Source organism: Cucumis sativus, chromosome 2 (genome assembly GCF_000004075.3).
Source record: "Cucumis sativus cultivar 9930 chromosome 2, Cucumber_9930_V3, whole genome shotgun sequence".
Lineage (NCBI taxonomy): Eukaryota > Viridiplantae > Streptophyta > Magnoliopsida > Cucurbitales > Cucurbitaceae > Cucumis > Cucumis sativus.
Genome location: NC_026656.2, coordinates 16,415,356 through 16,442,345, shown reverse-complemented (window position 1 = coordinate 16,442,345; position 26,990 = coordinate 16,415,356). Strand labels below are relative to the sequence as shown.

At 36.8% G+C, this 26,990-nt stretch overlaps 1 long non-coding RNA gene across 3 annotated transcripts; it reads right to left on the bottom strand.

Annotated features, from left to right (window-relative positions):
• Positions 1–24,268: 24,268 nt before the first annotated feature.
• LOC116402115 lies at positions 24,269–25,996 on the bottom strand. Of its 3 annotated transcripts, XR_004214547.1 has the most exons (5): positions 25,908–25,996; positions 25,648–25,710; positions 24,739–24,811; positions 24,590–24,665; positions 24,269–24,484 (listed from the first exon to the last, which is right to left on the bottom strand). It is a non-coding gene; the product is annotated as an uncharacterized LOC116402115 (long non-coding RNA). The 3 variants fall into 3 exon arrangements; XR_004214545.1 differs by lacking the exon at positions 24,590–24,665; XR_004214546.1 differs by lacking the exons at positions 24,269–24,484; positions 24,590–24,665; positions 24,739–24,811 and adding an exon at positions 25,097–25,219.
• Positions 25,997–26,990: the final 994 nt, after the last annotated feature.

Sequence of the window (26,990 nt, the reverse complement as noted above, 5' to 3'; positions counted from 1 at the left end):
AATGACAACCAAGTGCAACAAACTCAATCTAACCTAAAACGTATTCAAAACATGTTGAGCCAACAAAGATACACACCAGCAAACTTTTGAACATAGGACCCTCCTAAACTACTCACTTTTGAACATAGGACTTCCTCAACTATCTACTCACTTCTGAACATACAACCTTGATAGAACACTTATGTACTGTTTCTATTATATTGATATTTGAGACTTAAAGTTGCAATAGAAAGAAAATTACAGAGAAATTACAAACAACAAGCAAAGAAACCCTCCTAATCCAAAACAGAAATAAACACAATTCAAAATACTACAATTAAAACCGGAACAATTCTGGCAGGCCCTTCCTTTTACTAAAAACTGCCTGCCCTTTCCCATCTCCCTCTCATCCATTTAACTTCCTGTTTTAGATAACTGTCATCCTTTTGAATAAGTAACTGTGTTGATTACTAACGTGCCTTACTTTCCTTTCTTCTATTATAAGTAAAATAACAATGGTGGTCTAACAGACCTCCTAAACTATCCACTCTAGAGCATGTTAAATCACCAATTCATCCAAAAACTAATGACGTAAATGTAATATTATATCTTCAACGTAAATGTAAATGTAAACTAATGACACTACAAGTGATTTTGAAACTAAGACATTGAAGCAGTCTGTTAGGAAGGGTGATGGAACCAGCAAGAGTGGGGGAGTTCTTTAAAACAATCAGAGGTCAAGAGAAAGAAGGGATCAGCTAAATCTATTTCTGGAAAAAACGTGAAAAGATTGTCAGGTGATGATGATAAAAAGGAAACCACACCTGTGCTGAAACCAGCCTCCAAAAATTGGAAGTAAATCAAAGGATCAAGGCACTCTTGAAATTGGAAGTAAACTTGGTAGCACAGGTCCAAAAATCGCTGGCAAGTCGAAGAATGATGATGCCGAATCCAACAAGACTAGCAAATCTAAGGACGATGAGACATCCACACCTGCCGCTGTTGCAAAGTCCAACAAGCAAGATGTATCGAAGACGGGGAAGTCCAAACAAGAAACCCCAAAAACTCCTGTTTCAAAAGGGAAGTCTACCAAAACAGGCGATAAGTCTAATAATACCAATCTCTCCACCAAGGTTAAGTTCACATCTTCAAAAGCAAAAGAAAAAGAAAGTGGAGATGTGAAGCATTCATCAACTTCTGGAAAAACAATGGAGAACTCAAAGGGAAAGTCACTAAATTCATCCAATGATCAGGGCAGTGAATCCAAGTCAGGAAAGAAAAGAAGAAGAGAGTCAAAAGGTTGATAACCACGTCTATTCCAAAAAGGTTGGAGTTGTCTATTCTTGGCTCAGTTTGCACCACATATTTGCAAATTCTACTATGAGTAGTTCTTGGCAAACTTGATCTCTGGATCTGATGATGTCTCTCATTGGCACATTTTCGAGATTGTCGTATATTCTTAGTTAGGTAGGTTAGCAGCAATTATAGGAGTGTGGCAGTTCTCTTTGTAGTTGTTTGGCGCTATTCATGTCATCTGTGGGAGGTAAATGACCAATAAAAAATAATACGCAATAAAAAAGAATCAGAAAGAAAACCATATGCATTTTTGTTTTCAAATTCTTGGTGAAATCACAATTCAGAAATGAAATTTGGTTCATTCTCCACGATAATATGGTGACCTAAATAACATAAGTTTCAGAGTCATGGGAGATTAAAAGCCTTGCTCTAATTGCTCAAACTCTGAATGCAAAGGCTTTTCCCATGTGAAGGAACCCAGAGAACCAGCCAAAGCAGCATGCTTCTTCCCAATGCAAGAACATTCAGTGTATCTTCTGATTATGTACTGAATGCAGTAGGAAAAATAATATGAAGTTGTAATTCAAGCTAAGGTTTTGTTGCATAAACCAAAAACTTATTTACTCAACTAATCCACAACAATTTGTGATATGAACACTCTTGGCAAAGGTCCATTGACCCCATCACCATCGGCAGCAGCATTAGAAATGAGCTGTTTCCACCAACATATTACTACATTGATGAATCAAGCAAGGAAGGACCAAAAACAGTGTAAATGGGACGTATGATTACTCCATTTTCCCTGTTGTTGGGTCCAAAACTACCCATCGCTCATTCCAATTCCTCAACTGCAAACATTGTAATAGAGAAAATCAGATTTGCTACAATGAAGGCTCATTGCCATAAAAAATGCTGTCTAAGAACAGAAACGCAGAAAATAGAAGGCTGATCAAATGTGACCACAATTCTGCATATGCGCACTACAAAACAGTCTGAGAATACTATCACATCGACGACCATATTCATAAACACAAATATGCTGACAGTTAGATCACGATCATGGGCATTTCTCACATTTCTATTCTCCTTGAAATCACAAATCCCGACGTCCTAATCTTAATAAGTACTTCTAGGTGATTTAATTAAGTCTTCAAATATCACTAAAACAGTCAGAACGATTTAAATGGAAGACCTAAAGGCAGCGCAATTAAGCAGTAACCATCAATTCAAAACAAAAGGAAAGACAGAAAGAGTTGCAATGCGTTAGTTTACTGTTTCAGATCGCTTTAGAAGGGGACCCCTGCAACAAATTCCGACCAGACCCAGAGGCCAGCTGCCGCTTGATCTTCTCCAAACTGTCCCCGGCATCTTCCGCTCTCTCCACCAACAACAATCATAAATTAAAAACATGTCGAGCCAACAAAGATACACACCAGCAAACTTTTGAACATAGGACCCTCCTAAACCATCTACTCACTTTTGAACATTGGACCTCTCAACTATCTACTCACTTTTGAACATACAACCATGATAGAACACTGATGTACTGTTTCCTATTATATTGATATTTGAAACTCAAAGTTACAATAATAAGAAAATTACAGAGAAATTACAAACAACAAGCAAAGAAACCCTCCTAATCCAAAACACAAATAAACACAATTCAAAATACTACAATTAAAACCAGAACAAGATCGTGAGCCCTCTGCTTCCCCTATCTCTCATGGAGTATTGCAGGCCCTTCCTTTTACTAAAAACTGCCTGCCCTTTCCCACCTCCCTCTCATCCATTTAACTTCCAGTTTTAGATAACTGTCATCTTTTTTAAGTAATTGTTGTTGGTTCCTAACGTGCCTTATTTTTCTTTCTTCTATTATAGGTAAACAACAATGGTGGCCTAACAGCCTCCTAAACTATCCACTCTAGACCATGTTAAATCACCAATTCATCCAAAAACTTACGAGGTAAATGTAATATTATATCTTCAACTTAAATATGCTTTTGACCATAACCAGTGGGTTTGCTGAAATTGAATGATCAATCCATAAAATAAAAATGAAGTTGGAAGTAGAAGAAATGGGAGGAAGAAAAATACCCCAAAAGTTCTAAAAGCGATATGATCTCAACAAATTGTATCATGATGAACAGATCGAACAAGCCCCAAAACAGATTTTGCAGTGGGATTCCGACTCGGATAAACTGACTCCATGCTCACCAAAACATTCCTAATAAAGGATTCAGCTTGCTATCAACATGCATCACAACCCATAACGTTAAATTCTTCAAAACCAATGCAATTAAATCAAAGCAGAAAAAACAGAACAAGAACTCAAACCAACGATAACAAAAGAATAAACCTTAACCGTTGATCCTTGCAGTCCATTGGGAGGTTCAGCACCGGGGACATGATCGACAACAATCGATTCCCAGCTGCAGGTTTCGGTATCGACAAAGAATTTCCAAGGAAATGAAAATTTTGGAAATGGGTAGTGAAGAAAAATAAGGTTGAGAGGATTTTGTGTGGAGAGTGGGAAAAACTCCGGCCAGTGGGGAGAAAAGGGAAGACATGGGGTTCGGTTTACAGGGATTTTTCTTAATGATTGTTGGAAGAACAAAGAGGTTGTGAGGAGATTTAAGGGCAACCAAAAGAATGGCTGAATGTTTGATCTGGCTTGCTTCTTTATGGAAATGTCGTAGAAACAGTAGAACGATGACATAGTTCCCTTTGTTTTTCTATTCACCAAAAAACCAATGACTTAAAAGAAAGACATTGCACCACATATGAGCATTAGAAAACAATATACATAAGAAAGAATAAAAAATATGCAGAAATTGAAAATGAAATTGGAAGTAGAAAAAAAATGGAACGAAGAACAATACCCCAAAATTTCCAAATGCATTATGATCATAAAAAATTTGTATCAACATGAACTGATCGAATAAGCTCCAAAATGGATATTGCAGTGGGATTCCGACTCAGATAGGCAGTGTACAGTCTTGCCAAAACGTTCCTAAGAAAGGATCATCAAAACCCATAACTTTAAATTCTTCAAAAATAATGGAATTAAGTCAAGGCAGTACAATACGAAACAAAAACTCTAACAAACGATAAGAAAGAAATAAACCTTCACCCGTGATCCTTGTAGTCCATTCGGGAGTTCAGCACTGGACTTGATCGAGAACAATCAGTTCCAAGATGCAGGTTTCGGCATAGACGATGATTTTCCAAAAAGCGAAATGAATTTTTTGGAAATGGGTTGTAAAGAAAAATAAGGTTGGAAAGATTTTGTTTCGAGAGTGGGCAAAATTCTGGCCGGCGTGGAGAAAAGGAAAGACATGGGGCTCCGATTCTAGGGATCTTTCTCAATGATTGTTGGAAGAACAAAGAGTTTGTGAGGAGATTTAAGGGCAACGACAAGAATGGCACAATGTTAAATCCCAAAAGACTAAATGGCCAATTGAATGTTTAAGCAGATTGATATGCCTGTTAGGTGTTTTCTTGCTTCTTTAAAGAAATGGGGTAGAAAGAGTAGAACGATAACATAGTTCACTTTGTTCTTCTCTTTACAAAGTAGCCAACGACTTAAAAGAAAGACATTGCACAACAAGTGACCATTAAAAAATAATATACATACGAAAGAATAAAAAATAAGCAGAAATTGGAAGTAGAAAAGAAATGGAAGAAAAATACCCAAAACTTCAAAATGCAATATGATCATAACAAATTTGTATCATCATGGACAGATCGAACAAACTCCAAAACAGATTTTGCAGTGGGCTTCCGACTCAAATAAACAGCCTCCATGCTCCCCAAAACGTTCCTAAGAAGTGACACCATTTCACAACAAGTAGCCAATGACTTAAAAGAAAGATATTGCACAACAAGTGACCATTAGAAAATAATAAACAGAAGAAAGAATAAAAAGATAAGCGGAAATTGGAAGAAGAAAAGAAATGGAAGAAAAATACCCCAAAACTTCAAAATGCAGTATGATCATAACAAATTTGTATCATCATGGACAGATCGAACAAACTCCAAAACAGATTTTGCAGCGGGCTTCCGACTCAAATAAACAGCCTCCATGCTCCCCAAAACGTTCCTAAGAAAGGATTCAGCTCCCTACCAACCAACATGCATCACATCCCATAACTTTCATTTCTTCATAAACAATGTAACTAACTCAAGGTAAAAAAAAAAAACAGAACAAGAACACTAACCAACTTCTAAGGAATCAGCTCCCTGCCAACATGCATCACATCCCATAACTTTAATTTCTTCAAATACAAAGGATTTAACTCAAAGTAAAAAAAAAAAACAGAACACGAACTCTAACCAACAAAAATAGAAAAACCAACCTTAACCCTTGATCCTTGCAGTCCATCGAGAGGTTCAGCACTGGACATGATCGAGAACATTCGGTTCCCAGCCACAGGTTTGGCCATCGACAAAGATTTTCAGAGGGAAATGAAATTTTTGGAAATGGGTAGTGAACAAAAATAAGGCTGAAATGATTTTGTTTGGAGAGTGGGGAAAATTCTGGCGAGTGAGGAGAAAAGGGAATACATGGGGTTCGGTTTACAGGAATTTTTCTTAACGATTGTTGGAAGAACAAAGAGATGTGAGGAGATTTAAGGGTAACGACACAAATGCAGAATGTTAAATCCAAAATGGCGAAATGGCCAATTGAATGTTTAAGGAAGTTTGATCTGCCTGCTAGCTGTTTTCTTGCTTCTTTATGGAAATGTTGCAGAAAGAGTAGAACGATGACATAGTGCATAATGTGTTTCTCTTTACAAAGTAACCAATGACTTACAAGAAAGACACCACACAACAAATGACCATTGGAAAACAATATACATATGAAAAACTAAAAATTTGCAGAAATTGAAATTGAAATTGGAAGTAGAAAAGAAATGGAAGAAAAATACCCTAAAAGTTGCAAGTGCAATAGGATCATAACCAATTAGTATCACCATCAATAGATCGAACAAGCTCCAAAATGGATTTTACAGTGTGATTCTGACTCACATAAGCAGCCTCCAGGACTGGGAAATCGTTTCTAAGAAAGGATCATCACAACCCATAACTTTAAATTATTCAAAAACAATGCAATGAAATCAAAACAGAAAAAAACAGAACAATAACTAAAAAATAAACCTTAACCCTTGATCCTTGATCCTTGCAGTGGATTGGAAGGTTCGGCACTCGACAAGATCGAGAACAATGGATTCCTATCAGCAGGTTTCGACATCGACAAAGGATTTCGGAGGGAAATGATAATTTTGGAAATGGGTGGTGAAGAAAAATAAGGTTGAAACGATTTTGTTTGGGGTGGGAAAAATTATGGCCGATGGGAGAAAAGGGAAGACATGGGGTTCGGTTTACAGGGATTTAACAAAGAGATTGTGAGGAGATTTAAGAGCAACGACAAGAATGGCCGAATGTTAAAACCCAAAAGACTAAATGGCCAATTGAATGTTTAAGCAGATTGATCTGCCTGTTAGTTGTTTTCTTGCTTCTTTACGGAAATGGGTAGAAAGAGTAGAAAGATAACATAGTTCACTTTGTTCTTCTCTTATAAAGTAGCCAATGACTTGAAAGACATTGCACAACAAGTGACCATTAGAAAATAATATACAGAAGAAAGAATAAAAATAAGCAGAAATTGGAAGAAGAAAAGAAATGGAAGAAAAATACCCCAAAACTTCAAAATGCAGTATGATCATAACAAATTTGTATCATCATGGACAGATCGAACAAACTCCAAAACAGATTTTGCAGCAGGCTTCCAACTCAAATAAACAGCCTCCATGCTCCCCAAAACGTTCCTAAGAAAGGATTCAGCTCCCTACCAACCAACATGAATCACATCCCATAACTTTCATTTCTTCAAAAACAATGTAACTAGCTCAAGGTAAAAAAAAAAAAAAACAGAAAAAGAACACTAACCAACTTTTAAGGAATCAGCTCCCTGCCAACATGCATCACATCCCATAACTTTAATTTCTTCAAATACAAAGGATTTAACTCAAAGTAAAAAAAAAAACAGAACACGAACTCTAACCAACAAAAATAGAAAAACCAACCTTAACCCTTGATCCTTGCAGTCCATCGGGAGGTTCAGCACTGGACATGATCGAGAACATTCGGTTCTCAGCCACAAGTTTGGCCATCGTCAAAGATTTTCAGAGGGAAATGAAATTTTTGGAAATGGGCAGTGAACAAAAATAAGGCTAAAATGATTTTGTTTGGAGAGTGGGCAAAATTCTGGCGAGTGAGGAGAAAAGGGAATACATGGTTCGGTTTACAGGGATTTTTCTTAATGGTTGTTGAAGAACAAAGAGATGTGATGAGGTAAATGTAATATTATATCTTCTAACCATTGTCAACTTAAATATGCTTTTGACTATAACAAGTGGGTTTGCTGAAATTGAATGATCAATCCCACGAAAACTCTGAAACCGGGGATCTCGGCGCATTTTACTTGACCTAAGCGGTGGCTTGGCTCCCTCTTTTTTTTCTCTCTCCTCTCTACCGGCTGCCATGCTGGGTGAAGAACTCTAAGCACCTACTAGGCGGGATCGGGTTTTGCTTAGGCAAGAAAAGCGGAGAGGATCCCCACGAAAACTCTGAAACCGGGGATCTCGGCGCGCGTTTTACTTGACCTAAGCGGCTGGCTTGGCTCCCTTTTTTTTTTCTCGCTCCCTCTCACAGGCTGCCATGCTGGGTGAAGAACTCTAAGTACCTACTAGGCGGGGGTCGGGTTTTTCTTAGGCAAGAAAAGCGGAGAGGATCCCCACGAAAACTCTGAAACCGGGGGATCTCGGCGCGCATTTTACTTGATCTAAGCGGCTGGCTGGCTTGGCTCCTCTTTTTTTTCTCTCTCCCTCTCTACCGGCTGCCATGCTTGGTGAAGAAATCTAAGGACCTACTAGGCGGGATCGGGTTTTGCTTAGGCAATAAAAGCGGAGAGGATCCCCACGAAACTCTGAAACCGGGGATCTCGGCACGCATTTTACTTGACCTAAGCGGCTGCTTGGCTCCCTCTTTTTTTTCTCGCTCCCTCTCTACCGGCTGCCATGCTGGGGAACTCTAGTGACCCACTAGGCGGGGGTCGGGTTTTGCAACCCTTAGCAGCTTGGTCGTATTGTTTTGTTTCTATCGGCTGTTATGTTGGGTGAAGAACTCTAAGAACTTGCCGACTTTGCTTTCTACCTGACCTAACAATCATATTTTGCTTTCAAACAATCTTATACAAATGTGTATGGCCAAAAGAGGGATTTAAAATTAATATAAAAAAGGCATTAGAATATGGCAAAAAAGGGGATTAAAATTGAGATAAAAAAGAGAACCGCACATATTATTATGTACATAATTCACAATATTCAGAAAATGAACCAAGTGTTCTACTCATTTCTAAGCTATCAATATATGCATTTTCAACATAAGTAACATATTCAAAGAACAAATACAATCACAAATCCGAGCTTCGTTCTCATGCGTTAGGCATACATGCTTTTTTATGCTAAAAAGCGAAGTAGACATGGTACTTATTCTAAGCATAGAGCATTGCAAAAGTTTCTAAATTTTGACATTTTTAGCAAAATGCAAGGCTACAACCCCACCCCCCACTTAAAAATATGCATTGTCCTCAAAGCATTTTAAGCAAGATTCTACGAATGGAAAAAAGAAAAAGAAAAAGGAGAACAGAAAACCTCCCCTTGTAACCTAGTTTCTTCATGGAAGCTTGCTTGCAAAGATCCCAAGTTTGGTTATATTTCATTTTCCTTTATTCCTACAAAAAGAAAACAAGAATTTCCATCGAATTTTATTAAAAAGGTTAAACTAAAAATTTTAGAAAAATGTGCAGAATTGTTTCTCGGTTGCATTTTCTAAGCATCACTTGAATTATTAAAACGACCTAACAAATATTCAATACAAGTTCGTAATTCATAACCTACCAAAAAGTTCAAAAAGATTGTTGTAGGTGTTCCACCAAACCTTTTGTAAATTACATACATCAATAAGAAAGAAGCAAGATGCCAGTTTTTTTGAACTGCTGTTTTTCTCTTCTTTTTTTTTCTTTAACTTGCTGTAAATTGGAGATGTTTTCCATAACTACTTTGGCTTATGTAATTTACCTTCTCCCTAAATGCAACCATAAATCAAACAAAGTAGATGAATAAATTTACACCACAGAAATCCATCCTATGAAGACTAGAGCGGAGAAAGATGGGATAAGGATAAAGCATAGGAAGAGCAAATACCCGATGGGAAGTAAACTGATAAAAAATACTTTGTGTTGAGAGTAATATATCCGGAACCAATTTTCTGGCAGCCATTAAGATTTACCCACTGCAACTCTGCACACAAATATTTTCTTATAAACAATAATTAACACAATCTAATTGTATCTTATGGATATAAAAGACAGCATGGATCCATATTGGAAGGATTTCAAATTAGTCTACGAACAAAGAATTTGGAAGGATTTCAAATTAGTCTACGAACAAAGAATTTGGAAGGATTTGTGATCAACTAAGGAGCTCTCGACTTTCTCCGCTGGAATTTACCTTCCTTGGGTACTTATCGACCAGAGACTGGAAGTAGTTGTGCTCTTCGTCCACAGTAGTCATCCAAAGAGCAAGGGAAAGACCACGACGCGCAGTGGAATAGGAAAAAGAGCGTCGAGCACAGCTTTCGTGTCACCAGCAATCGCTTTTCCTTTATTGGTAGACCGAAAAGGCTTTGTCAAGCAGGCAGGCATGATTGTCACTCGATCGACAGTTGAGAAATCCAGCGCTGTTAGGGCTAGGAGAAGAAGATGGCCGTGAATCGCGATTTTGAGGAAGACGAAGAAGATAAGAGAAGGGGAGAGGACGAGAAAGTAGAGAGAAAGAGCCGTTAGAGAAGAAGTAGGGGAAGAAATTCTTTTATTTAAAATTCAATTGCATTATTTATTTATTTATTTAATTTCTTTTTTTTATTTATTTAATTTAAATAATATACATAAATTTGCAAATTGGAATATATAGTTATATTACTTATTATAGAATATCAAATGAAAATAGTGATTAGAAGAAATGTCTAAAATAAACAAAAATAATAAATATTCAAAAAAAAAAATCTTTAAAATCTGGGGATAGGGATCAACAAGTTATTGAAAATTTTTTCCTCGCCAAGTAGAATTGCTTTATCAACGATTCGATGAATGTATCTATGTTCAATTCGTGTGTGTACATGTATGAATCAAGTTCATTTCGTTAGGATGAGGCTCATCAATTTAATTAGGGATCGGTCTTATGATGAAACAATTCATTGCATTGATAAATCCAATATAAAAAACCATTTTACCTATACTCATTAGATAAATCCAGTTCCTCAATGAGCGACTATGTGGATAAGATATATTTATGTACATATCTTATTATTTATAATTTATAAGAATTATATACACTAGACTCATCGTGGCTAGTGGCTTACTCAGAAATTGAATCAAATAGGCCTTTTTAACTCAGTGGTAGAGTAACGTCATGGTAAGGCGTAAGTCATCGGTTCAAATCCAATAAGGGGCTTTGGCTTTTTTCATAAAACTCCAGCCGTAGTATATTCATATTTGATTGAGGGAAACGTGAGTGAGAGAGAAGGGGAGATGAGGGAAAAACTATAAAGGATTTAGTGAAGAAAAACCCATTTAAAATATATTTGAATTATTTGTGATAAAGCTCATTTAAAACCCAAAACAATTTCTTTATAACTAAAACAAATATTTTGTTTTTAAAATTTAGACTAAAAAAATCAAATTTTACTCAAAAACTGAGATAAAATTGTCAGTAATGATAAAGCAAAAAAAATATTTTTGTTTTTCAAATAATTATAATCCATAATTTTCAAGAAATGTGAAATTTCATTTAATAAGATAAAAAAAATTGTGAACATTAGTTTCCAACTTTGGCAATGGATGAAAGTATTAGAAATTGAAAATAATTGTTAGACATGCATGTTAGCCGTCACCACAAACCAATCCAATTTTTCATTCAAAAATGTTGAATTTATAATTAATGGTTCTCGAAACATTCATACAATTTTTTTTTAATTTAACTTACTTAATTTGAGTTTTCTTACGATGTTCATGTCGATATTATACGAAAAATTGTCTTAAATGATAAAATTGCTGAAGATATTCACAAATATAACAAAGTTTTACCGTCTGTTAGTTAGTGATAGAACATGTACTAGTGGTCTATCAATTATCCTCTATGGTTTTAGTTTAGTGGTTATTTATCAAGCTCTTAATAAATTAAATAGTGATTTAACAAATATAATGTAAAAGAATATCCAAGAATACCTTGGAGTATCACTTGAATTTTCAAAACGACCTAACAATGCTAAACTATAAGCTCATAACTCATAACCTATCAAAAAAAGTACAGATAAAACAAAAAAACTATTTAAATCTGAAAAATGAAATATGAGAAAAAAAAATGAAAGAGAAAGAAATAAATTTTAAAGTATAATGTAAATTTTAGATATTAAGTAAAAAAGAGAATATGTAAGTTGAATTTTAATCGTAAGAATATGGATGTCTAGAAAACAAATTTTTAATTTTTTAAAAGTTGATTTATAATCATTTGATTTCTTTAAATTCAACAATAAACATAAAATGATTTGATTTTGAATTTATCACACCTTACAAATATTTTTCAAATTTCAAATCAAGAGATACTAAGTTTGTTGACCTTACCCACTTGATGCCATTTTGAGACTTGTTTAAGACTAAGTTTGTTTCACTTGCATACTTGGTTGTCATTTTAGGTCTCAAAGTGCATTTTGAACTTTTTTTTAATGGCTTTATCAAAAATATTCAAATGGAATTGGGCAGATGGCTGAGGGCCTTCGTGAACGTGGAGAGAAGAACGATAAGAATATGGATGTCTTAATGGTCATAGAAATTTATTATGCTTGGTTTTTGCTTGAAATTTTTTCTATTATTTACTTTTATTGAACACAGGACACGAGCACGCCGCCGTACATCTGGATTGTAAGAATATGTATCATTATAAGGTTTCCATCCATCTTTCTTTGCCATCGATGAAGTTTTCGCTTAGATCTTTATCTAGTTCGGCCTCTTTAAAATGTTACTCCATACAAGGAAGATCGAAAGTTGTGATTACCAAGTGTAGATTTGTATTGTATAGTTGCCTTAGTTATTTTTTTAATTATTCTTTTTAGACGTTATTTTCTTTTATAATTAGTTCTCTTTAGTTAGAATTTCTATTAAATTATACTTACCTATTATCAAATCCTTTTTCCGTAATAAGAGAAAATGGAGTTTTTCTCAAATAACAAAAAGTGATTATTTAAGATAGTATGCTAAAGGGAACACATCCAACTACCATGTTCAGAATATTACCTTTGCCGATTGAAAGTCTTGGATTCTTGGTCAACTTTGAACGCAAATTTTTCTTAGTTGATTAATAAATATCAGGGTAAAAAGATCTTATATTGTAATATTGTTTTGCTTCACTTGCATCATACACTAAAACACAAGATTAAAAAAAAATATTATATTTAGACTTTTGTATGGTAGATTAGGTGTTCTCTTTGAATTGGTGGTTGGTATTGGCTTTCTAATTATGATATGATTTTGGGAACCTTTGAATTATGTTCTTCAAACCTTCTCTCTTCGATTGAAGCTTATTATATTTTATCGTTGTTAGTATGTTTTTTTTCTCTCCATTTTTTCCCTTCTAATATTTTTATTTGATATATAATGTGCATAAAAGAGAAAGTAGTTAATGTGTTTTACATTGTTGTGTTGTGCAAAGTTGGTGCACTTGGTTCAAATATTTAAGATTTGGTGAAGCACTTGGAATAGTCTAAGTTCAAACTTTTAATCTGTAGGATAATTTACTTTATAAGAATCACACATTTACCTTTTTTTTTTTTTTTTTGAAATAGGAAAGGAGCCTCTTCATTAAGCTGAAAATGAGTAGACAAGACAAAAGATAATACAAAGAAGCCCTAGGATCAGCTAGTGCACTCGAACATCTCATCTAGGTTGACACCCACTTAGCGTTCTCACCATATTGAGACTTAAACCAAAAAACTAAACCAACGACAAGGTTTAGAATAGATCATACAAACTGCCGAATAACTATACAACATAGATTTAAGACCACTAGAAATCCAAAAGAAATAAAATAAGAGTACAGTAGTGGACTAAGAATTAAAAATGAAAGTCGGCAGTTATGACTTATATCTTGTATGGAGAAATCTTTGATGTCTTTTGAAAGAGAGCATCAACTAGAAGCATTGATTCTAGCCATTTCGACTCGAGTTGTCCAAGAGAAAGCTTTATTTTGAAATGTTAGTTGATTATGTTCAAACCAAATTTCTGGTAAAATGGCCTTTACTGCATTTAACCAAATCAATCTTGGTTTCTTCTTGAGAATGGGACATGAAATAAGCTGGATCGCGTTCTCCTAAATCTATAGTCGAAAACCCAATTCAAATGAAGATAGCCAAGTAAGCCAAAACCAACACTTTTTTGCATATAGGCAGGAGAAGAAAATATGATGTAAATCTTCTAAAGCATGCAAACACAAGGGACAAACATGAGGAGATAAACTGAGAAAGGGAGGTTTCATTTGCAAAACTTCTGCACAGTTCATAGTCCATTTCGCATTCTCCAAAGCGTGATATTCACTCTTCTAGGCTTTCTGTCTTCCAAATTGTCGAGTACTTTGTTTTCAAGACTGTGTTAGAACATGTTTGGCTGATTAATAAATTAGTAGAACACACTATTTGGTGTTCTATCATTTTGGTAGGAGAAAATCGAATCTGTGAAGTTCTATATCATGGCTCAAAAGCGAATTGAGGAAAAGTTGGAAATGGTAGATCAAGAAAATCCGGCATTCGAGCAGAATTACATGATCTGCCAACAATCAAGGAAAACGTGTCATCTTTGGCGAAGAGTATTGAGAGGTTAGGAGTACAGGCTGAGAAGCAACAACAGCAACCAGAAACACTGTTGAAATATATTGAAGAAATGATCAAAGGGAAGACAACGATGGAAGAAGTACTAGAAGGATCATCAAGTGAGTTGACAGCATGGTTGATGTCAGTGATTGGACGATGATGGGAGGAAAATATGAGGAAAAACATACCAAGTTGGAGGTGAAGATTCTGCGGGCGACCGAAGCAAATTTAAAAAAATTGAAATGCCAGTTTTTGTGGGAAATGATCCTGATTCTTGGTTGTTTAGGGCTGAGAGATACTTTCAGATACACAAACTGAGTGAGTCAGAGAAAATGACTGTGTCCATTATTAGTTTTGATGGAGCAGCTTTGAATTGGTATAGATCTCATTATTAGTTTTGATGGAGCGAGATATATCCGATTAAAGTTGTCGTGTTACTTAATCGCATTATAACGCAAAGACATTCCTTTGCTCTTTCTTGCATACAAGTTAGTTCCCATTTCTATTTTGTCATCCATATTCCCTCTTATAGAATCTCTAAGCGTAGATATCTAGTGGTAGTTTGTTATTGTATTTCTTTATACCATTCGTTATTCTTTAATTCTTTTATACTGCCTAGATAATAAGTAATACCTAAAATTAATATCTTGAATCAATTCCTTATGTTCGACCCGGGATCACCCAAGTAAACCTACCATTTCACTTGCACTTGGACAAGTAGTAAGAAAACTTGTACTCAAGAGGACTTAGTTGCCACACGATATGAAGGTCTAGTGAGCAATTCACATGCAGTTAACATGCTTAGTGATATATCGCCTAGATTGAGTATAATTTTCATTCACCATTTACTAACACTAAGTCCTGATTGTTGAAGAGAAACAACACCTCAATAACCGGAGCGATCGACTTCTATCTTTAGTTATTCGATCTTGAACCTTAATTGCACCGAGAGATGGCCTGGGATGAAACAAATTTACATTTATTTTATTCAATCTCGAGCATACATTGTCCTAAGATGCTACATTATGAAAGACTTCTGCCTTTAGTTATTCGATCTCAGGCCTTAATTGCACTGAAATGGCTCGGGATGAAAGAATTTTGTCTGTATTCTATTTAATCTTGGGCATACATTACATTGAGATGCTCCGAAATGAAATTTTTTTGCCTTTAGTTATTCGATCTCGACCTTAATTGCATCGAGATGACCCGTTATTAATAAATCACAAAGAAGATATAAATCGCAAGGACGTCTATGGAATTTGTGAAAAAATAATCTCGCATCATGGACTTTTCTTATTTTGTTATACGAACCATAAATATTTTGGATTTTTCTACATTTATGTAAATTAAACTAAATTATTAATTAATTCTTCAATTATTTAATTTCTAAATTAAATATTTTATATTTGATTTAATATAGATTTGAATCATACTCATATATGAATTTCTCTCATAACTATTGTTTGAATTGTATCATATACGTATTAAATTTTAATCTATAGTTTTATTACAAATTTAATTCATATTAAATTAATATTTGAACTCATTCAAATATTTATTATTTCATAAATTAATTTTAAATCATATACAAAATTAAATTTATATAATAAAGTTCAATTAAAAGATAAATTTTATATTATAATATATCACCATACATTATACTAATTTTCAAAGTAAATATGAACATTTCAAATTACAGTCAATATGTAATAACCTTAATACCCTTTACATACTAGGAAGGGACCTAATAAATTTACATTTCAAAGTGAAATCAATTTATTTACTTTAGTTGTCGTATTATCCTTAAGAGCACCTCATGCCTCCACATCAATAATCATTTTATCTCATTGCAACAATCACCCATATAAATATTGAATCAACATATGGTTCTGTACCTAATGATGAAAAACTTGGCACTGAGCCAAGTATCTCCCCAATAATCGTAAAGTGATTCATCCTTTCCTTGTGTGATGCCATAGATTTTCTTCCTCACACTAGTAGCATAAAAGGTTGAAAAGAACTTTTCCAAATATTGTCTCTACATCTACTCCCATGAAATAATGCTCCCTGGTGACAAGTAATAGAACTAATCTTTCACTTCTTCGTGTTACGAGAAGGGAAAAGCTCTCATCTTCGTCTCCTCAAGGGTTATTGTAATGCCCCAAGAAGAGAGGAAGAAAAAAAAAAAAAAAGAAAAAGAAGGAAAGGTATATAATTATTTTTTTTTTTTTCTTTTTTCTTTTTTTTTTTCTTTTCTCTTCTCTTCTCCTCTCGTGCGCCCTTCCCCTTCTCCCCGTTCGCAGCGCAGCAACCGCCATCCATTCCTCTTCTTCTTCCGTTCGCAGCAGCCGTCGGCCGCCTCGTCTCCCCTACTGAAGCTGAGCGCCGCGACCTCCATTCTGTTCTTCATCTCTGTTCGCGAAGCAGTCTTGCAGCAGCCGCCGCGTAACCGTTCTTCATCTCCGTTCGCGAAGCAGCCTTGGCAGCCGCCGCGTAACTGTCCGGTCCAGATCTGCGGCGCCGTTGCTCTTCCGCCGCTGCCCAGCCGTCTCAGCCGGTTCTGTCTCCGTCGAAGCCACGGTTATGCAACCGTCTCCGCCGGTTCTGTCTTCGTGAAGCCCTGCCGCGCAACCTCTGTTTCGAGCCGCCGCCTATTCCGTTCTCCTCTGTTTTCTGCACTGCCGCGCGACTCTCCGACCGTGTCAGATCGTTGATCGATTTTGAGGGCCGCCACGTCTCCTTTGGCCGACCGCTGACCGACCCACACTTAGGATTTTTGCTGCGAGTTCGACAGTCGTGCGTTGAGGTGTGCTGCTGTCTCTGTTTTACAATTTTATCGAGGTTGCTTTGTTGGTAACAACTTAAGTATGAATGGTAATTGGTTTCAAAGTGGTTCAAGTGTTATGGTTGGAATGTTTATAATTTGTTAATTGGTTCTTGAAGGTGTTGGGAGTAACGTTGGGCTCCCTTAAGTTCACAACCAATTTGTGAATTGTTGAGGGTTCAGTTCGCCAATATATCGGTGAGTTGGAACTTACGTTGAGGAAAGTAAGTGAGGTATGTATCGTGGAAGTAATTGAATTTTGTGTTGTTATGCTTAGGATTGTTTCGAGGACGTTAGTTGATTAAGGAGCTTCCCCAACTTTGAGGTAAGGATTTTCTACTGGACTCACCTAAAGTTTTTGAGTTGTGTTGGACTGTATGGATGATGATTAAGATGTACATGTTTGATTGCAGACTAAATGTTTAGTGTATGTTGTATTTGACTGGAAACATATATATATAAATTGATGTGTGAATTGATGTGGATTGCCGAAAGTATACATTGAATGACTGAAACTATGCCTATGTGTACATGATGATATTATTAGATTGTGTTGTATAAAGATTGGATGTGAACTAGTGAATTTGTTTCGGTTGGATGTGGATTATACTGAACTGTGGTTTGTGCTGGTAAACTGAGGGGTGTATTGACTTGACTGTATAGTGGATTGACTGATGTATTAGCATTTTATTGACAGACATATGATTGTAGTAAAATAAGTTGACTGTTAGGATGTTGAAAGAAAGGACTTTGTGATTTGAAGTAACTGAAAGATGGTTGAATGGAATGAGGGGATAAATTGTTAGGTTGTATTGGGATGTTTACCTTGTAGGTGTCCCACGGGATCACCAATTTATTTTGCACCTTCGGAGCATTTGACTGATATGTGTTTATGCAAACACTTGACTGATATGTACCCTCGGGCGTCAGACTGATATGTACGTCCCTCGGGGCGTCAGACTGATATGTACGTCCCTCGGGGCGTTAGACTGAAATGTGTATCCTACGGGATCACAAGACTGCGACTGTACAGGGTGTCCCAATAAAACTTTAACAATTTATTTTCCCCTGACGAGACCAGTAGAGGGTCTCTTACTGAGTATTTAAAATACTCACCACTTCTTATGTTTAATTTTCAGGCAAAGTAATAAAGGTGGCAAACCGGCGAGGGGCAGGAAGGAAGCGTGATTGTCATAGGGAATGTGTTATTTTGCTTCCGCTTATGATTTTTTTAAGGTTTAAGATGTACTAAAACTTAGTTTACAAACTTTTATTTGTAAATAGTGTTATTGTTAAGTTTTCTTGAATATTTGAAAAATCAGGCCTGACATAGTTTTGTTTTTAAATTGACTTATGTTTCAATTTGTATAACCAAAGTCTTTTGTCAAAAATTAACGACCTCGACTTACCCAGAAAAGTTGGTCGTTACAGTTGGTATCAGAGCCTAAGTTTTAGGTTCTGTAGACTGACTTACGATGTAAGTCTATGTTTTTGTGTTCCTATGGCTAACGCGACCCTTCGTCTCTCGTCAGGTATGCTTTATGCTTATATGTATGGTTTATGTATATGACCTTGCCTAAGTTAAACTAGAATTACTGAATGATGTTATGATTTAATGGTGAAATTTAGGAAAAATGTTGCCATGTAGAGGTGTTCAAAGGAGTGGTCGAGTAGTAGAAAAGTTAAGACGTTGTTAGCGAAATTGTCTGTTTTGTGATTGGAAATCTAAGAAAAATAAGTTATGTAGGTGGTTTTAACGAGGACTAAATACACGGTCAAGTTTATACGAAACACATTAAATGGTTTTAGAATGGAGGTATTGGAAAAGAAACAAGGAAGATGAGCATGGTTGTCTTGATGTGACTTTAAGAAACAATTTTGAGTTTCTCGTGAATGAAAAGTTACTAGTTTGGAGTTTGAAAATTGGAATGTAGTTTAACCATGTAAACATAAAATGTTCAGCGAAAATGTAGTTTCTAATCCTTCTCCAGAGGCTAGTTTCAAGTACAAAGAGGTTGGAACTATCGTTTCGCTAAAAGTTATCCCAGCTATGAAGGTTAGTAAGTTGCTTGACCAGGGTACCTGTTGTATTTGACTAGTGTGGTAGACACCAGAGAAGTCGATGTTTCTTTGTTATTTGAATCAGTGGTGAAAAAGTATTATGATATTTTTCTAGAAGAGTTTCTAAGATTACCGCGCTAAACAGAAATTGGTCTTGCTATTGAGATAGAGTTAGACTCGTTCCTATATCTAAAGCTTCATACAAAATGGCCCCAACAGAGTTGAAAGATTTGAAGGTGCAATTGAAAGAAATGTTTGACAAGGACTACATTCGACGAAGTATGTTATCTTGGGGTGCACCAATTTTTGTTTATTAAGAAGAAAGATGGGTCGATGCACTTATGTTTTGATTGTAGAAAGTTGAATAAGGTGTCGGTTAAGAATAAATATCTTTTACCAATGAATGAGGATTTGTTTGATCAACTGCAATAAGTCCGTGTTCTTTAAGATTGAATTACATTCAGGTTATGACTTGTTGAGGATTAGAGAACAGTGACATTCCTAAGGCAGATTTTCGTTCGAGATATGGACATCATGAGTTCATTATGATGTCTTTTGAGTGGCAAATGCTCAAACAATGTTTACGACTTGATGAACAAAGTGTTTAACGATCTCTTAGACACTTTCATGATTGTATTTATTGACGATATCTTAATTTATTCCAAAATAGAGACAGCGCATGAGGAGCATTTAACATGGTTTTAGAGGCTCTTCGAGTCAACAAATTGTATGCAAAGTTTTCAAAATGTGAGTTTTGGATGAGGCCAAGTATCTTTCCAAGCCATGTGGTATCTAGAGATGACATTTATGTGGATCTCACAAAAGATTGAAGTCGTTACTAGTTGGCCTCACTTTCATAGTCAGTGAGGTTCGTAGTCTTTTTGGGTTCAGCAGGTTATTACTAACGGTTTGTATAAGAATTTTCTCGTATAGCTACTCCTTTGACTCAGTTAACTAAGAAAAGGGACTCCGTTTGTTTGGGACAAAGCCTATGAGGATAGTGTTCAGGATCTTAAGCAGAAGCTTGTACAACTCCCGTGCTTACCGTACATGATGGTTCAGAATGTTCCGTAATTTATAGTGATGCTTTTAGGAAAGTTTAAAAGGTATTCTTATTCAACAAGTTAAAGTAGTTGCTTGTACTCCTCGTGAGGAAAATTGTCCAACTTATGATATGGAATTGACAGTTGTGGTTTTTACATTAATGATTTGAAGGCACTATATGTATGATGAAAAGATATAGATATTTTCTAACCAAAAGAGTATAAAATACTTCTTCACTCAAAAGAAGTTGAGTATGAGATAGCAAAGATGGTTTCAGTTAGTAAATGACTATGATTGTGAGATTTTGTACCATCTAGGTAAGGCGAATGTGGAAGTTGGTGCTCTTCGTAGAAAAGTATCACATTTTGACAGCACTTATTACCAGACAGGTTTCATTAGACAAAAACCACGAGAGAGCTGAGATTGTAGTTTCAGTGGGGGAAGTCACCTCACAGTTAGCTCAGTTGTCAGTACATCCGATCTTGAGACAAAGAATTCTTGTGGTTCAATTCATTGATCCTTATTTGATTGAGAAGCATCACCTAGTAGAAGTAGGGCAAGTTAAGGAGTTTTCCATATCCTTTGATGATGAACTTATGTTTGAGAGAGAATTGTGTGCCAACAGAAAATGCAATTAAGACAAGGTTATTGGTTGAGACTCATAGTTTCCCATTTCTCATGCATCCAAGTAGCACAAAAATGTATCCGGATTGAAAAGAGTTTGTTACTAGCGTAATATGAAGAGAGAAATGGAAAATCTTGTTAGTAAGTGCTTGGTGTGCTAGTAGGTTAAAGCACCAGATAGAAAACAACAGGTTTGTTGCAACCTTTGAGTATATTAGAGTGGAAGTGGGAGAATGTATCTATGGATTTTATTATATAATTGCCTAAAACCCTGAAGGGTTACACAGTGATTTGGTTTGTCGATAGGCTTACGAAATCGGCACATTTTGTACCAGGGAAATCCACTTATACTGCTAGTAAGTGGGCAGAGTTGTATTTAACTGAGATTGTGAGACTGCATGGAGTGCCTGTATCGATTGTTTCTGATAGGGATGCACGGTTTACTTCCAAGTTTTGGAAGGGACTTCAGACTGCTATGGGTACGAGATTGGATTTCAGTACAGCCTTTCATCCACAGACTGATGGTCAAACTGAACGTTTGAACCAAGTTTTAGAGGATATGCTACGAGCTTGTGTTAGAGTTTCCAGGTAGTTGGGACTCTCATCTACATTTGATGGAGTTTGCTTATAACAACAGTTTCCAGGCTACCATCAGTATGGCACCATTTGAGGCTTTGTATGGCAAATGTTGTAGAACCCCTGTTTGTTGGGGTGAGGTTGGTGAACATAGGTTGATGGGACCTGAATTAGTTCGGTCTACTAATGAGGCTATTCAAAAGATTAGAGCACGTATGCAAACAGCGCAGAGTAGACAGAAGAGTTATGCAGATGTACGGCGAAAAGACCTTAAGTTCGATGTGGGAGAAAAGGTATTCTTGAAGGTAGCACCTATGAAGGGTGTTATGCGTTTTGAGAAGAAAGGGAAGTTAAGTCCTCGTTTTGTTGGACCATTTGAGATCTTAGAGAGGGTTGGTGTTGTGGCGTATCGCTTGGCATTACCACCATCACTCTCTGCAGTTCATAATGTTTTCCATGTTTCGGTGTTGAGGAAGTATGTGGCCGATACATCTCATGTAGTGGACTATGAACCCTTGGAGATTGATGAGCATTTGAGCTATGTAGAACAACCTGTGGAGATTCTGGCTAGAGAGGTGAAGATGCTTCGTAATAGAAGCATTCCATTAGTAAAGGTTTTGTGGCGGAATCATCGAATTGAAGAGGCGACATGAGAACGAGAGGAAGAGATGAGGACTCGTTATCCAGAGTTATTTCAGGATTAAAAATTTCGAGGACGAAAGTTTCTTAACGAGGGAAGAATGTAATGCCCCAAGAAGAGAGGAAGAAAAGAAAGAAAAAAGAAAAAGAAGGAAAGGTATATATATTATTTTTTTTTCTTTTTTCTTTTTCTTTTTCTTTTTTCTTTTCTCTTCTCTTCTCCTCCCGTGCGCCCTTCCCCTTCTCCCCGTTCGCAGCGCAGCAACCGCCATCCATTCCTCTTCTTCTTCCGTTCGCAGCAGCCGTTGGCCGCCGCGTCTCCCCTACTGAAGCTGAGCGCCGCGACCTCCATTCCGTTCTTCATCTCCGTTCGCGAAGCAGTCTTGCAGCAGCCGCCACGTAACCGTTCTTCATCTCCGTTCGCGAAGCAGCCTTGCAGCAGCCGCCGCGTAACTGTCCGGTCCAGATCTGCGGCGCCGTTGCTCTTCCGCCGCTGCCCAGCCGTCTCAGCCGGTTCTGTCTCCGTCGAAGCCACGGTTCTGCAACCGTCTCCGCCGGTTCTGTGTTCGTGAAGCCCTGCCGCACAACCTCTGTTTCGAGCCGCCGCCCATTCCGTTCTCCTCTGTTTTCTGCACTGCCGCACGACTCTCCGACCGCGTCAGATCGTTGATCGATTTTGAGGCAGCCGCCACGTCTCCTTTGGCCGACCGCTGACCGACCCACACTTAGGATTTTTGCTGCGAGTTCGACAGTCGTGCGTTGAGGTGTGCTGCTGTCTCTGTTTTACAATTTTATCGAGGTTGCTTTGTTGGTAACAACTTAAGTATGAATGGTAATTGGTTTCAAAGTGGTTCAAGTGTTATGGTTGGAATGTTTAGCTAATTTGTTAATTGGTTCTTGAAGGTGTTGGGAGTAACGTTGGGCTCCCTTAAGTTCACAACCAATTTGTGAATTGTTGAGGTTCAGTTCGCCAATATATCGGTGAGTTGGAACTTACGTTGAGGAAAGTAAGTGAGGTATGTATCGTGGAAGTAATTGAATTTTGTGTTGTTATGCTTAGGATTGTTTCGAGGACGTTAGTTGATTAAGGAGCTTCCCCAACTTTGAGGTAAGGGATTTTCTACTGGACTCACCTAAAGTTTTTGAGTTGTGTTGGACTGTATGGATGATGATTAAGATGTACATGTTTGATTGCAGACTAAATGTTTAGTGTATGTTGTATTTGACTGGAAACATATATATATAAATTGATGTGTGAATTGATGTGGATTGCCGAAAGTATACATGTGAATGACTGAAACTATGCCTATGTGTACATGATGATATTATTAGATTGTGTTGTATAAAGATTGGATGTGAACTAGTGAATTTGTTTCGGTTGGATGTGGATTATACTGAACTGTGGTTTGTGCTGGTAAACTGAGGGGTGTATTGACTTGACTGTATAGTGGATTGACTGATGTATTAGCATTTTATTGACAGACATATGATTGTAGTAAAATAAGTTGACTGTTAGGATGTTGAAAGAAAGGACTTTGTGATTTGAAGTAACTGAAAGATGGGTTGAATGGAATGAGGGGATAAATTGTTAGGTTTATTGGGATGTTTACCTTGTAGGTGTCCCACGGGATCACCAATTTATTTTGCACCTTCGGGAGCATTTGACTGATATGTGTTTATGCAGAACACTTGACTGATATGTACGTCCCTCGGGGCGTCAGACTGATATGTACGTCCCTCGGGGCGTCAGACTGATATGTACGTCCCTCGGGGCGTTAGACTGAAATGTGTATCCTACGGGATCACAAGACTGCGACTGTACAGGGTGTCCCAATAAAACTTTAACAATTTATTTTCCCCTGACGAGACCAGTAGAGGGTCTCTTACTGAGTATTTAAAATACTCACCCTTCTTATGTTTAATTTTCAGGCAAAGGTAATAAAGGTGGCAAACCAGCGAGGGGCAGGAAGGAAGCGTGATTGCCATAGGGAATGTGTTATTTTGCTTCCGCTTATGATTTCTTTTAAGGTTTAAGATGTACTAAAACTTAGTTTACAAACTTTTATTTGTAAATAGTGTTATTGTTAAGTTTTCTTGAATATTTGAAAATCAGGCCTGACATGTTTTGTTTTTAAATTGACTTATGTTTCAATTTGTATCAACCAAAGTCTTTTGTCAAAAATTAACGACCTCGACTTACCCAGAAAAGTTGGGTCGTTACAGTTATAATGTGAGGACTCATAAACTACTACAAGCAGAAAACCTGAAAATTAAAGTATGTACAACAAGTAGTACTAGAATCTCGTAGCTTATATATTAAAACAATTAGTATTAGTACTAGTAACTTATAAACTACAAAAAAAAAGTGTAAAAGCTTACACAAATCGGCTAACAAAGCTTGCATATTTTGTTCAAATCTCGTCAATCTCCTCTTGCGTATATGCACTTTTTTGTATTAAACTACGCAAAAAGAAAGGTATGGAAAGAATAAGTTTAGATAATTTATGTAATTTGTAACATATAAAAAGTGAAAGTAGAAACTTACAAGGCTAGTGATGGGAGTACTAGAATTATGCACGATTTCATGTATATACTTTTGGACATAATACCCACACCCAACCGAATCCAATTGACGAGGACACTGCATGCATATAAATTACATACAAATTATTCTTATGTTTCATTGAAAATAATTATGTGTCAATGCAAATTACCTTTATAGGTTTCCATTTCGGATTTGACCGATAATGTTGTAAATCATGCTTAGCTTGCCATGTTTTTAATCCTCTATACATTTGGAAACATTAGAATTAGAAGACAATGAAGTCAAATAAGAAGTAAATCATAAGTCACATTTATGACTCCATGGATGTCTTTGTTAACTTTACTTTGAAGAGAGTCCAAAACATAAACACAGTTCTCTCGAAGATCGATGACATGCAACATCCAATGAAAACTACAATAAACATCTTCAATGTGAGTATACATTTAACCTCAATGAAAAACATAATAATGTGTTAATCTTATTTATTTACCCGTATTATACGGAATTAGAACTATTTGTTCCAAGGTAGCCGCTTCTAACTGGTTGGCAAAATTTCTGGATCGGAGATCACGATCCTTGATATGTGATGTTATTTTTGCTTGGTCATAACAAAAAACTTGCTTCCACAATCACATTCATCCCAAAGATATCTAAGTAAAAGCAACCTTAGTTAAAAAGGAACAAAATAACTATAGCTATAGTATTGGACATAAAGATGAGTAAAAGATGTTTACTTACGTAATGTATGCTAGGATGCACATATAGCCTATTTCTACCATGCTGCAATAATGGAGCAAGTCCTAACGAGCTAAATAAATGAATTTGTTTTTACCGAATATTAGCTCGTTCATTAGGATGCGAACCATATCTACATCCTTCATATTGTTCACGACATGTCCATATAAGAGCTTAATGGTTCCATTAACATTTATGTAATTTGAAGAATACAGAACATCCTTTGGGGTTGAATGCTCCAAGCACAAACAAAATAATATCAAAACCTAAAATACAATCACAAATAAATATCAAAGCTTCAATAGCATATAAACAAGTCAACGAGGTCATTCAACAATATTACCTAATGCTTGATTTAAAGTCTCTATCTTGCCCTTCACTGGAATAGGTAAACTACAATCTCCTCCTGTGAGCAAGTCCACCAAGATTTTAACATTGGGACCACCATTGCTATCATCAAGTACGGTTGCTATTGCAACAATATTATTAATCGTTCCTATAGCCAATTTGCACGGTGTTTACTTTACAAGTATTAAAAGCATCATTAAGAACAATTTATCCTATAAACATTAAAATTTTAAAAGTGACAACAAAGTTAATTACCTTCACTTCTTCGTTCATAGGTGTGTTGCCCAAATCCTCATCGGCATAGAGATCTATGTTAACACTTCTGATGGACGATCTCAAGTGATTATGACTCTTCTTGTAACTTTTGCTTTTTGATTCATCTTCTACAACTTGAGAACTTGCAATTTTCTCTTTCCCTTTCACTGTCTTGAAATATAGTGATTGAGAGACAAAACCATCCATGCCACGTACACGTCCACCATGCTCCTTAGAGCCCAATGACTCAGTCAATATGTCCTCATCTCTATGTGTTTTCAGCTAATGCATCCCACAGAACAATACAAGTATTCATCATTAACTAAGTTAACAAAAGATTAAATATTGTATATAAGTAAATCGCAAGCAAACTTACGATTCGAGAGACACAATCTTGAGTAGCATCATCAAAATAATCATTGTTTTTTCCTTTTCTTGCACACGCACACGAACACACCCACACACACACGTGCACACACACGAACACACGCAAGAACGCATGCACACATCCACAGACACATGCACGCAAACACGCACGTCCACCCATACGGGCACATGCGCACTCACACACACGCACACCCACCTACACGGGCACATGCGCGTACAAGCACATGCACGCGCACAAATGCGCATGCACACACGCGCGCGTACATGCACATGCACACACACGAACACATACGCACACACACACACGTGCACACACATGCACTCGCACACACCCACCCACCCACACGGGCACATGCGCACTTGCACACACGCATCGACACACATGCACGCACGCGCACCCACACGGGCGTATGTGCACTCATACACACACAAGCACACGTACACCCACCCACATTGGCACACGTGCACTCGCACACGCACATGCATACACCCACACACAACCAGGCCCATGCGCATGCACGCACACGAACACACGCATGAACGCACACACACATCCAGACACGCACGCGCACACACACACACATACATGTACGAACATACGCACACCCACCCGCACAAACATATGCGCACTTACACACATGCACACACACACACCCACACACATGCACGCACGCGCACATGCACACTCATCCACAC